Here is a 12818-nt window from a genome sequence, read left to right on the forward strand (position 1 = left end):
AATGTGTGTATGTGTGTGTGTACGTATGTGTGTATGTGTGTGTACGTATATATGTGTGTACGTATGTGTGTGTGTATGCGTGTGTGGTATGGGTGTGTGTGCGGCCCCGTACGCCGCCGCCCCGAACGTACGAGCGGGGGCGCCGGCGTACGAGGCGGCGGCGCCGGCGTACGGGCCGGCCGGGTGCGACGAGACGACGGACGGCGACGCGGCGGCCGGGTACGCGAGGAGAGCGAGATACGTACGTATACGGGACCGCGGCGGGGACGACGACGGACGGCGGCGTTCGGGGCGGCGGGATGACGACGGACGGTGGCGCGCGGCGTTCGGGGCGGCGGCGGGGACGACGACGACGACGACGGGCGACGGGTGGCGACGACGGGAGCGGCGCGCGAGAGGTTGAGACGAAAGAAGTGGGGAGATCTAACTGAATTTTCGTAAGTGTTGTATATATAGGAGAGGCCTTTAGTACCGGTTGGAGCCACCAACCGATACTAAAGGTCAACTTTGGTCAGGCCAAGAGGCGGGAAGAGCAGGCCTTTAGTACCGGTTGGTGGCTCCAACCGGTACTAAAGGGTGGTCTTTAGTACCGGTTGGAGCCACCAACCGGTACTAAAGGCCTTTCGCTGCCACGCCAAAGTTTAGTCCCACCTCGCCAGGCGAAGGGCAACCCCATTGGTTTATAAACCCAGTCGCGGCTACCTCTTCAAACTCCTCTATATAGCAGGCTTGTGGGCCTAAATTCTGCGCGCTACCCTATGAGTCTACTGGGCCTTTAAGGCCTGTAATTGCACGCCCGTGGACTAGCAGGCCCACAGGGCAGCGCCCCAAATTTTTTTATAGTTTTTTTCTTTTCTGCTTTATTTTCTTCTATTTATTTCTGCGTAGTTTTTTGTATAGTTTTTTCTTTTCTGTTATATTTATTTTCTTCTATTTATTTGAGAGTACTTTCTCATCTAGTTTGCCAAAATTCAACATTTTCAGAGTTCATGTTGTAGTGATTTTCAATTTCACGGTCATTTTGTAAACAATTGAAAAGTAGCAAATATTTTTTTTTCTTTTCTGCTTTATTTTTTCTTCTATTTATTTCTGAGTAGTTTTTTCTTTTCTGCTATATTTATTTTGTTCTATTTATTTCTGAGTAGTTTTTTAATATTTTTTTTCTTTTCAGCTATATTTTTTTCTTTTCTGCTATTTTTTCTTTTCTGCAAAACTTGATGGTCAAAGTCTGGAGTTATAACCAAAGTTAAAAAAACAAATGCCGACGTGCAATTAGTTTTTGCCATAACAGAAGAAGTCCGGAGTTGTAATAAGTTATTAAAAATAAAAAAAGATGCAATGCTCGTTAATTTGCTTCAAGCCTTTCAGAATAGTGTAAACTGCACTGTGCATAGCTCCGTGCAATATACTATATTCCTGAAGGCTTGAAGCTAAGCAACGTGAGCATTGAGCCTCTTCTTCATCGTCTCTGCACTCAGAGCTTATAAACCGCTTCTAGTCCCTCTCTCTTGGCGAGGTGGGACTAAAAAACAGCTTACTAAGCAACTGTAGTACTGGTCACCCTTTAGTATCGGTTGGAGCCACCAACTGGTACTAAAGGTGGTGCACTGCCTGCACAAAATTTAGTATTCATTTGTAGCAGATGAGTTTAATTTCGTCAGAAACCTGAATACTTCGAAAGAGATTGTCCAGTTTGTAAACTAATTGTCAATATGATCTTAATTATAACATCAAAAATACTTTACAGTCTAAATTGTCAATATGATCTTATATTTCTTTACAGTCTAAATTGTCAATATGATCTTATAACATCAAAAATACTTTGATCATCAATGATCTTTGCGTGTACAATCTGAATTGTCAATATGAGTCATCAACGGTTTTTAAACCGATGAAGACTCATATTGCGGGCACAAATTCTACACATAGAGTTTAATGAAGACCAAGTGCTTGTGATAGTTTGAGAAATAACATATTTAAGGTGGTAAAAGGCTTGTTAGCGGAGCGAGGTGGGACTAAAAACAGCCTGCCATAACCTCATTAGTACTGGTTCGTGCTACGAACCGGCACTAAATGATGATGGTGGGGCCATAGCCTGACCGCAGGCTGACACAACCTCTTTAGTACCGGTTCGTGGTACGAACCGGTACTAAAGGTTCGCCACGAACCGGTACTATTGATCGCCGCCACGAACCGGCACTAATATACACATTAGTGCCGGCTCTAATTCAAACCGGCACTAATGTGCTTCACGTTTGACCCTTTTTCTACTAGTGGTTAGGTCAGCCCAGAGGGACACCTGGGAGAAACATCCGGGCCGAACCCACAGCTACATCACCTCTGTGTAGACCCGACGCGTCTGTTTCCCCCTCCAGGTGTCGGCGGCGGTGCCGTCCGTGAGGGGGGCCACACCCCGGAGACGCATGCCGCCTCTTCAGACATGCTACCACACCACCCCGCATGTATGAGGGCCCGGTACGACGCTCCGGTGGCATTGCTACCCCACAGGGCCCCCGTTCCGCCTAACCCTGAAGTGGTTGAACACGAGATCTAGCCCTTTGATTTCCCACTGACGGGCTTTGACAAGTGGACCTCTCCACCCGGTTGTGTTAGGTCAGCCCAGAGGGACACCTGGGAGCAACATCCGGGCCAAACCCACAGCTACATCACCTCAGTGTAGACCCGGCGCGTCTGTTTCCCCCCTCCAGGTGCCGGCGGCAGCGCCGTCCGTGAGGGGGGCCACACCCCGAGACGCGTGCCGCCTCTTCAGACATACCACCACCAGCACCTAGTTGTGGTAGGTCATCCCATATAAACACCCAGTTATAGACCCGACACTAGTAGAAAAAGGGGCTTTGGTCCAGGCCGGGTAACCCCATTAGTCCCGGTTCAGTCCAGAACCGGGACCAATGGGGGCATTGGTCCCGGTTCATGAGCCCAGGGAGCCGGCCGGGCCACGTGGGCCATTGGTCCCGGTTCATCTAGACCTTTTGGTCTCGGTTGGTGGCATGAACCGGGACCAATGGGCCTCGCTCCTGGCCCACAACCATTGGTCCCAGTTCGTGCCTCAAACCGGGACTAAAGATTAGACCTTTAGTCCCGGTTTGAGGCACGAACCGGGACTAATGGTGATGAGACCTTTAGTCCCGGTTCGTGCCACGAACCGGTACTAAAGGTCCCATTTTCAAACTATACCCCCCCCCCCACGTGGATCGCCTTTTCCGTTTTTAAAAAAATAAAAGAAAATGATGGAAATGTCAAAAAAATAAAAGAAAATAAGTTTCCCATGTGATATGTGGTCTAGTTGTTGGGAAAATTTGCAAATGTGAATTTTGACTTTATTTGCAAAATCTCTCTAAAATTTGTAAAAATGGGCATAAATTTTGCATACTAACTCGGATGAAAAAGTTTTTTATATGAAAAATCTTCTACTCGAAAAGTTACATCCAAATTTAACCGGGGGAACCCCGTTAAACATTTTCAAAATCCTCAAAAACCTAATAGAAAAAAAGTTACGGGGCTTTTAAGATCTAGAGTGAAAAAAATCGAAAAAAATTCAAACAGTGGGCAAACTGTGGTCAAACAATGATCAAACTAATTATTCTAGAATATTAGTGTTAATAAATAATTATTTCAGTTATTTCAATTTTGGTCAAACTGTGGTCAAACAATGGTCAAACTAATTATTCAAGAAATATTAGTGTTACTAAATAATTATTGTTTTTTAAAACAATAGTTTCAAAATAAAACTATAAAATGTGTCACTTCATGCTCAAGCAAAATTCCTGAAGGTTAATAGGATTGACATCTTAGTATTGTCAGGAAAACAACAAGTGCAGACTTGGAACGAGGGAGAATAGAACCCGGAAGTTAAGCGTGCTCAGGCTGGGGGAGTGGGAGGATGGGTGACCGTTCGGGAAGTTAGATGATTTGGAATGATGAGGGGTGATTAGAGGATAAATTGAGAAGTGATGAGGGGTGGTGATTACAGACTAGAGGTTAAAATAATTCAGAAATTTGAAAATAAAAAAAATTCAAAAAAAAAATTCAAGAAAAAATAATAAAATTTCCTTTAGTCCCGGTTGGTGTTACCAACCGGGACTAAAGGTGGAGCTCCACGTGGCCGCGCCCTTTAGTCCCGGTTCTAGATTGAACCGAAACTAAAGGGAGAGGCATTAGTACCGACATTTTAGACCCGGTTTCTGAACCAGGACTAAAGGCCCTTTTTCTACTAGTGCGATGCGGCAGTTTCCCCCCTCTAGGTATCGGCCGTCGCCGTTGGCGCCGTCCGTGAGGGGGGTCACATCCCTCCGTATAGAATCGAAAAGTAAGGTATTTATGCTTATATTAACACATGCTACATGTAAGTTAATTAAATAATAATAATACGTAAAAGAACAAAAAAAATTATATGAAATGCAAAAAAAACTCTATGCCGACGTCAAAGCCGTCGGCATAGATGAGGCCAGGGGTAGATGGCCGGCGCACCGCAGATCGGTGACGTGGCATCTATGCCGACGGCAGTCGTCGGCATAGGTGGTGGTCGGTACGCCTCGGATCGATGATGTGGCAACTTCATCTATGCCGACGGCCGCCGAGCCATAGAGGTAGTCTTTTCTGGCAATTCGAGTCGGCAGATGGTCTTTTTGGACAAAAAATCCCTTGTGAACACTAGGCACATGCAATGGCACCAAACTGGCATTGATCAATAGCAGTTTACGAAGAGAGCTAGCCTTTGTCAACAAAAAACACACCAGCTGCAGCTCAAAGCGGTTCCAACTGAAATTCATAATCTTTACCACCTTGAGGTTTTCCAAAACATCTGGTGGCGGCTCTAACCCCACATAGTCAAACGAATCCACGAAGAGCCCGCTTGGTGCAGTAGGGAGCTGCAAGCACAAATCATGATCACTTTAGAAGCATTATGATTAAATAAAAATACAATAAAGATGTCAGTGCACTAAGATGACAGACTGACTACTGAGAAACTAAAACCATAGAATTTGTAAAGAAAACGGGTGTTAAACCTGCACAAAAAGCCTCTCCAGACTAGAACAGCGGCTGTTCTTGAGGAACACATAGATGTTTGCAAGCTCAGGGGCCTTCATCTCTAGCATAATCAACTGTAGTTCCGTCATTCTTGGAAATAAGTCGCCCACCATCTTGGTCGATTCGGCATGTGAGGTTGCATTAAGCAAGGAAGACACAACCTAAGATCGCATTCAAGGTCAACAAACAGTCCATGATTTCAAATATCGCAAACTAAACAGGCTGAGAAATGCATACATACAAAGAGGACATTGCTGCAGATGGTGAGGGTAGCGAGTTTCGAGCAAACACGGGTTTCGAACCAGTCACTGAACACCTGATAAATTGCAAACATTAATATAATTCAGACATATGAGTATGCTAATCATGCATGGTAACTTCTGAAGAAAAACCGACAATAAGTTTTCCAACAGTCTATAGACCTTTTGACAGATGAGGACATTGCGGCTTTTCTGGACGCCGAAACGGATGTCGAGGTCGGCGAACAATGCGTCGACGGGCAGACAGAAGAAGAAACCATCGCTGTAGCGAAAGGACCGGAGGCTAGAGACCACCGTGAAGTCCACCCCAATGAGGGAGCTGCAGTCTAGGATGGTGACGCTCCTGAGGCTGGTGAGCCCCATCGCCGGGGTCACGACGACACGACTGATGCCCGTGCAGAAGCGCAGGCCGAGGACGCGGAGGCGAGGGCACAGAGCCAGCATCCTCGCCAGGGCCGCCGGGAAGGGGAAGAGGAGGGGCGTGTTCGGACCCGTCCTCCGCAGCTCGACGCGGAGGTCCTCGACGCCGCAGTTGGCGGCGGCGGCGAGGTAGCGGCCGAGCCCGCGGGGGCGTATCGAGATTCGAGAGGGTGTCGACGACGAGGGAGTAGCGGTCGACGCGCCCGCGCCGGCCCTGGGACTGGCGCAGCTCGAGGGCCTCGAGGAGCTTGGTGGAAGATGGGGTGGCGTAGGGGCGGAGGTGGTGGTGGAGGGAGGGGGACGGGTTCCCGGCGTCCTCCCAGCGGCGCGCCCACAGGCCCCGCCAGGCGCGGGAGAGGGACGAGGCGAGGATGGCGGACCTCAGCGGGAGGAAGGTCAGGATGCGCAGCTGAAGCGGCTCCGGGAGCGCCGAGAGATGGTCGTGCTGGCCGGTCTCGCCGGCTTCTGCCGGCGGCCGCGGTCTCTTGACGGACGCCGCCGGATTCGAGCGCCATTGTTCCCCCACTCCACTCCGGTCTCCACACCCTCTAGGCAGTTGTTCTAGACAGGCCAAGGTGGGTCATAAGGGCATATACATTAGTTTAGACACTCGCAGTCTGTAATGATCGTCCACGTCATCTATAGATAGCAGTAAAAACATCATCTACAATAGTCTGCTTTTTTGCTATCTGTAGCGCGTCGATCGTGGGCAGGCCGTTGCATGTGAACCTCCATCCTTCGTTGTACTTCTTGGCCAGAACGTGGGCCGATTGATGCATGCAAACCGCAAATTAACGACGCCCGAGCGTACAACAGGGACGAGGCTATCGGTAAGTAGCGAGATTGTTGGGGTATCGACCGTCTGCAAAATTAACGACACCCTCCGTCTCGCTCCTAGCTCTCTCTCCTCCACGTAATGAAAAATCTGAGCTGGCATATGTTATAGACGGCTGATTAGATGCCGTTGTACATGCCCTAATCTTGCTATCTCGCTTTGCTGATTATGATTGGGCTGATTTCAGCCCATCTTCCTATCTCGGCCAGTCCATCCTCTCTGTAGCATAAACCTGGGCTATTCGCTGGGCCGGGCTTCGTTTGGGCTGGGTTTGCAAAGCCCGGCCTCAAAATCCCAAGCCCGAGTCCGGCCCGTCCTGGCCCAAAACACGTGAACAATGCATTTTTAATTAAAATAATTAATTTTAGGATATTCAAATGATATATTATACCTATATTTCTAAAAAAATAGCCATTTATGCCCTGTTCGGGGTTTTTTTCGGGCTTTCGGGTGAGGCTTCAGCCAAAAAAGCTGAGCCTGAGCCCGACCCGGATGTTTGGCTTTCGCCGGGTTGTCCATGCCCGCGTCTACTACAGCCATTTCCACGCCGTATTGTTTTCATTTCTTCCCCGTGTTGGCCTCAAAGTAAATTCTTCCACGTGTTCCTCCCCAACCCGACGACGGAGCGGCGGTTGGGGCAACACAACGGCACCGTACGTGTCCCTGGTTGGGCCCGGCAGAGTTCAGGGCACCGTGTGTAGGTACTGCTCCTGGTCTTCACCCCGTCGCCTTTGACTTTCTCTAGACTTGTGTAAGAGCATCCACAAACGGACGCCCCATATTCGCTTCGAATGTCCGGAGGCCTCACAGCCCAGACACAAAATTTCCACCCAACCAAACGCCCCAAAATGCAGCCCAAACCCCCGAGCTGATCGCCAATCCCCATACCCAGTTCATATGTAGGGTAGATATGAGACACCAGAATGCGCCCAGGCGCGTCCGTCACGTCGGATCTGACCCACTATGGCCCGTCCGACGACACATAAATTCATCTTTATCAACGCGGTATCAAACCCTAGCCAATCAACTCCACGCCACTCTCCTTTGTCCCCTAGCTCATCTCCAACGAACTCCGATCTACTTCGGCATGGGGAGCAGTTGATACGACTATGAGATATCTGGATTCGTCGACTGGGACCTTGTCTCTTGTGTTCCCGAGAAGGAGATGGTTGTCCGCGCGACTCTCCAATGCTCTCGGGCGGAGTGCGCCCCCACAGTCTGAATCGATCGATTGGGAATCCAGTGTCTCCGGCTCAAATGACGCTAGGATCTGCCGGGGCCGCTGGCTCAAGGCGGGTGACCGCAGCCTTGCTGGAAGCGGTAACCATCGCATGGCGGCGCAACACCAGTTTGGAGGAGGAACCATTTAGGCGCCGCCTCATCCCTGCATCGTGGGGCACTGAAATGAAGGCCAACAGTGCTATGGTCTATGACCAAACTGGCTAAGAGGCACGGTGTGCCCGCCGTGCGAGGCATAGGGCGCGGGACACCGCAACAGCCCATAGGACACAGCTGCTTGATGACCCATAAGTATAGGCTGGCAGACCTGAGCGGGAGGAAGGTTAGGATGCGCAGCTGCAGCGGCTTTGGTAGCGCCGAGAGGTGGTCTACTGCCGCCGCCGATTTCCAGAGCCACTCTTCCCCACTTCAGTCTCTGACTTTGCTTTTTTTTCTTTAGCAACTCTCACTTTGCTTTGGTTCAGGGCTCGTCGGTCGTTAAAAAGGCCATCCCGCAAAAAAAAGGCCACATGGGCCAGAATCGTTTTTTACACGAGGGTGGGTCATAGTTTTTGCTTATTATAATTGGGCTGATTGCACCCATAGAGCCCATGTTCTTTTGTTCCTCTGTAGCCCATTTTCTGGCGCTGCTCTATTCAGTTCTCCCCCTTCTTTCCCCTAAGAAAAAAGTTCTCCCCCTTCTTCCCCAACCCGCCGCCGGCGACGACGGAGCGTCGGCCGGCGGCAATGCGACCTCGCCATTCGCGGCCCTCAGCCCGGATGCGTTCAGGGCCGCGCATGATGACTCGGGCGCGCTGCCACCACCGCGACCTTCTCCGCCGGCAACGGCTACAGGTAGCGCTCCAGTTCTTCACCTCGTTGCCGCAACTTGTTTCGTATTGTATATACTTGAACTGCTCTGATGTGTATTTGAGCTGCCTATGTCACGATGCGACACCGACTGATGAAGGTGTGATTTGTAAACTTGCAATTTAAAAGGATTGAACCTTTCAGCCCAGCCATCACATTCATCGCCTCAATCATAAACTGTTACACTTCTACCATGTTTTGGTTCTTATGCTCATATCTTAATGGGGAAGACGAAGTCTCTCTTCTACTCGGCGCATATTCCTCTTTCTTTATTCATAGGGGGGCATCTCGTGCGTACTTAACGTCCCCTATTAACCCATCCCCCATCTCTTCATTTATATGAGCCTATCTTCTTGCGCCTCCTCTTCTACACGGATGCATGTTTTCTGAGCTGCTAGCTGCACCCCTACTACATCTCGTCCAGGTTAGTGCTGTTGCTCTTTGCCGAGTAGTTTTGGAGCACCAAACCAGCTTTCCGTTGTACAGCTTGTTTATATTCGTATGATTGAGTTATATTTTGACACTTTCAGCTCTAAAGACTAGATGCAACATGAGTTTTGTGTTTGAATCAGCCAAAGCAAATGCTAGGCGATGGGTTGAAACCTTGAGCTACTTACTAGCTTTGCCCCATATCGTAAAAGTTCATTCTTCTCACTATACTCAACAGTTATTAAGCCTTAGGGGCTGCACAGGATGTCTCACATCTTCTTTTGTTTCGGACTCTAAATAGTAAGTAGCTCAAGTCCTCCGCCCCGAATTAGTTGTCGCAGGTATGGATGTATCTAGATGTATTTTAGTTATAGACTAACTTTATCCTTGCGACAAGCCCTCTTAGCCACACCCATAGGCATGTCCCTCATCATCAACAACACCCTAACTTCATCCTTGATTTGGTGAAAATAGTAATGCGGCATATCCTTGAGTACAAGTAGCGAAACATACCGCAACATGTATTGATCAAACCAGCCACTTTGCATCGACTTTTTATGGAACATTGACTCACTGTGTTGACAACTAATTCGCGGTATAGTTTCCTCTCTTTATAAGCTTATCCTGACGACAAAATCTTCTTTGATCCAAGCCAAACCGCAAACCGAGTCACTGAACTTCCTCCCCTTCGTCTGGCTAAGTCCAAGCACTGCAATAATTCTCTTTCGGTTGCAGGCTTGTAGCCTATTGTTTTTATGGTATCTTCTTTTTGCGTGTTGCAAAGTAGCTACAGACATGTCTAACTTTCTTTACATGTCAACAACTTGTTGTATTAGTATCTTTCAGTTCTCTAAAACAAAATTAGTATATTCCAATCAGAAAAAAACAGAGGACAAGTAGGAGGTATCAATGCCTTGTATTATTCCGATGAAAAACTAGCAAGTAGTTCTATAGTTGAAGAGTTTCGTCTAATCATTAATCAATGTTACGCCCCTGTCACATACTCATATTGATATACCATTTGTAGGTTGGTTGGCTAATTTAATATATCTTTGTCATCTACTAGCATTAATATAAGGGAATGGATTAAGTCAAGAGTCAAAGATATTAAGCTATCATATTAAATCCACAGTTAGCCTTACAGAAGTAATCTATATGTACAAGTTGTTCACGTCCTTGTTTGGATGCTTACTGTCGTGGCATTGTTAATGGCTGCAGTTGGGTTTGAACTACTGGAGGAGACCAGGCCAACTATAGTTAGAAAATTTTGGTAAAGATATACATATTACTTTCAGAAAATATGTAAATAGACCATCTATGGATGCTCAATTATCTGCAGTATATTGTATTTTCTGAATTTTTAGACTGATCAACGCGTGAGCAATGGTCAGCTTGAAGAGAAGAATTAGATGATTTTATCTAAATATTTGTGCCTCCTAACAACAATATGTGCCTTCTAACAATAATGAACAAGAAAAATTTTGTCTAATTTTACATGCGCAAGCTTACTAGTTAATGAAGTGAGAGTTGCATCTTTAGTCCAGTTCCCACACCACATAATGATGTGAAATACTACTTCGTAAGTAGTAAATTTTTTTTTCGACAGTACGCCTAGGTGTATCATAGCTTTATAGAAGGCAGAATTGAAATTACAAGAAACTACCACTCGCTGCGAACAACGAGGGTAGCACACACCACACCACTCACGACCAAGATTACAGGCTGACAACACCGCAAAGCAAGCTACAACACAGAAGAGCCTATCCTCAGCTGAAACACACACCGCGTCTCGACCGATGCCGGACACCTCCGAAGATCATCACTTTCCATAGAACATCGCTTGTTGACGCACCATCCACTCTGAGCGCCTAAGAGGAAGTGGCAAGTGAAAGGTAGGACTTGCTCGGATCTAAGGGAAGCACCATCTTGAAGACACCAGCGACGAGCGTACATAGCGCCACAAAGGACCAACAGAGGATAGCGGCGAACACCAGAGGACCCGACCATGTCTCCACACACAAAGCTCCCAACAGAGATACGACGTCGAGGACGCCGCTAATGTGCCGATCCAACATCGAATCAAGGCTTTCGCCCGAAGACAACCACCAACTCCAAGTGAGCGAGGGGCATGGCGCACACGCCTCGGCGACGCCTCCAAGAAGGGAATGACACCCACAGGTGCCATCGCCGCTGGCCCGACATAAGCCAAGCAAGATTTTCATCCGCGCAAACGCACATCACCACGCCTCCTAGAAATGGGCTACACCGTCCAATTTGCCTCGCACCGCTGCCACCGCAACTCTAAGCCGAAGTAGCCGCAAAGCTGAGGACCGACGACCGACTGCATGACCAAGAAGAACCCGGCCACCGCACCAACTCCCAGCCTGAACAAGAGGCTGTAGCCACCCGCACCTCCGCCAGGGTCCATGACCGTCCGCAACTGCCTACGCCCACTCCAAAGGCTGGCCTTGCAACGGTCGGACCCGCTCCTCCGCGAAGAACCAAGCCGCGCTACCGAGAGAGCCCCGCCACTCACCACACCGCGCAGAGGAGGCCGGCCACTTGTTGCTCGCCAAGACTCCATCTTGGCCGAGCCATCGCAGCGCCGCCACCACCAGCCTGGCCGTGGGTTTGTTCTGCTGCCTCCAGATGACGCTGAAAGTGCCCAAGCACACCACCACATTGGTGCCAGCTCTGTCCAAGCCCGCTGCCCTGCCAGGCTCCATGTCGCGCATCCGCCGCCATCCTCCTCCACCAGCAGCCGCAGATCTGGCCAAGACGAGCCCCGCCACGAGAGAAACGCCACGCCTCCACCGGCTCGCGCGCTCCGCCATGACGACGCGCCTCCACCGGCCAGCGGCTGCGCTGCCCCATGACACCACCGCCAGCAACGCCATCCGACATGCTGGCCTCCGGGATCCGCCGTCTTGAGGGAAGAAGAGGCCCCCCGCGCCCCCCGCTCCAGCTGAGGGCGAAGGAGACCCCGCCGCCGGCGGCACCGCGCGGGCTTTGCCCGGCGGCGCTTGCCGGCGGCGGCGGGGGGAGAGGGAGCGGGTGGGGGTAGGTTTTGGCGGCTAGGTTTGGGGCGCCCGGGTCGCTCGCGGGGGGTGACGCGGGGTACGGAGGAGCCTTTCAAGTAGTATTTTTTCAGAATTTATCATGTCCTCCAAAGCTAAGAATCTCTTCTCTACTACCTTAGGGAATGGCTAATTTTATATACCTTCAATTCATTCTGGTTCATTCTCTTTTTTGTTCTCAGCCCTTCTGTTTTATTTTTTTGAGCAAAAGAGGGGTCCCCCCTCCGATTTCATTAACGAAACCATCATTATGAAGAACAACCAACAACTCCAAAAGCTACACACAAAATATCCTCCTACAAGAGTTCTAGATAGATCTACTTATTACAAGTACCAACAGACAGGATGTAACCCGTCTATCAACCCAGAGGCTAGAAAACATAAAAGCTAAAACTAAACGCAGAAGTAAACTAGACGAGCAATAGGCAACAGTTTTCGTCATCCTTTGAGACCTAAAGCAGGGGATGAACTCCAGCAACTATGACAAAATTTGTTATCAGCCACCCAACCTTAGCACCCCCGGTCTCCAGCCTTGGCATCTCGATTAATTCTGCTCCCAACATCAGTAACCTTCGCGCGGTGCAGGCCGAATTGGCTTCTTAGTCTCAACTTCTTTAGCACTACGTTAAAGGTAGGACATTATATAGTACAAAACAATTG

This window comes from Triticum aestivum, chromosome 7A, assembly GCF_018294505.1.
Source record: "Triticum aestivum cultivar Chinese Spring chromosome 7A, IWGSC CS RefSeq v2.1, whole genome shotgun sequence".
NCBI classification, from domain to species: Eukaryota; Viridiplantae; Streptophyta; class Magnoliopsida; order Poales; family Poaceae; genus Triticum; species Triticum aestivum.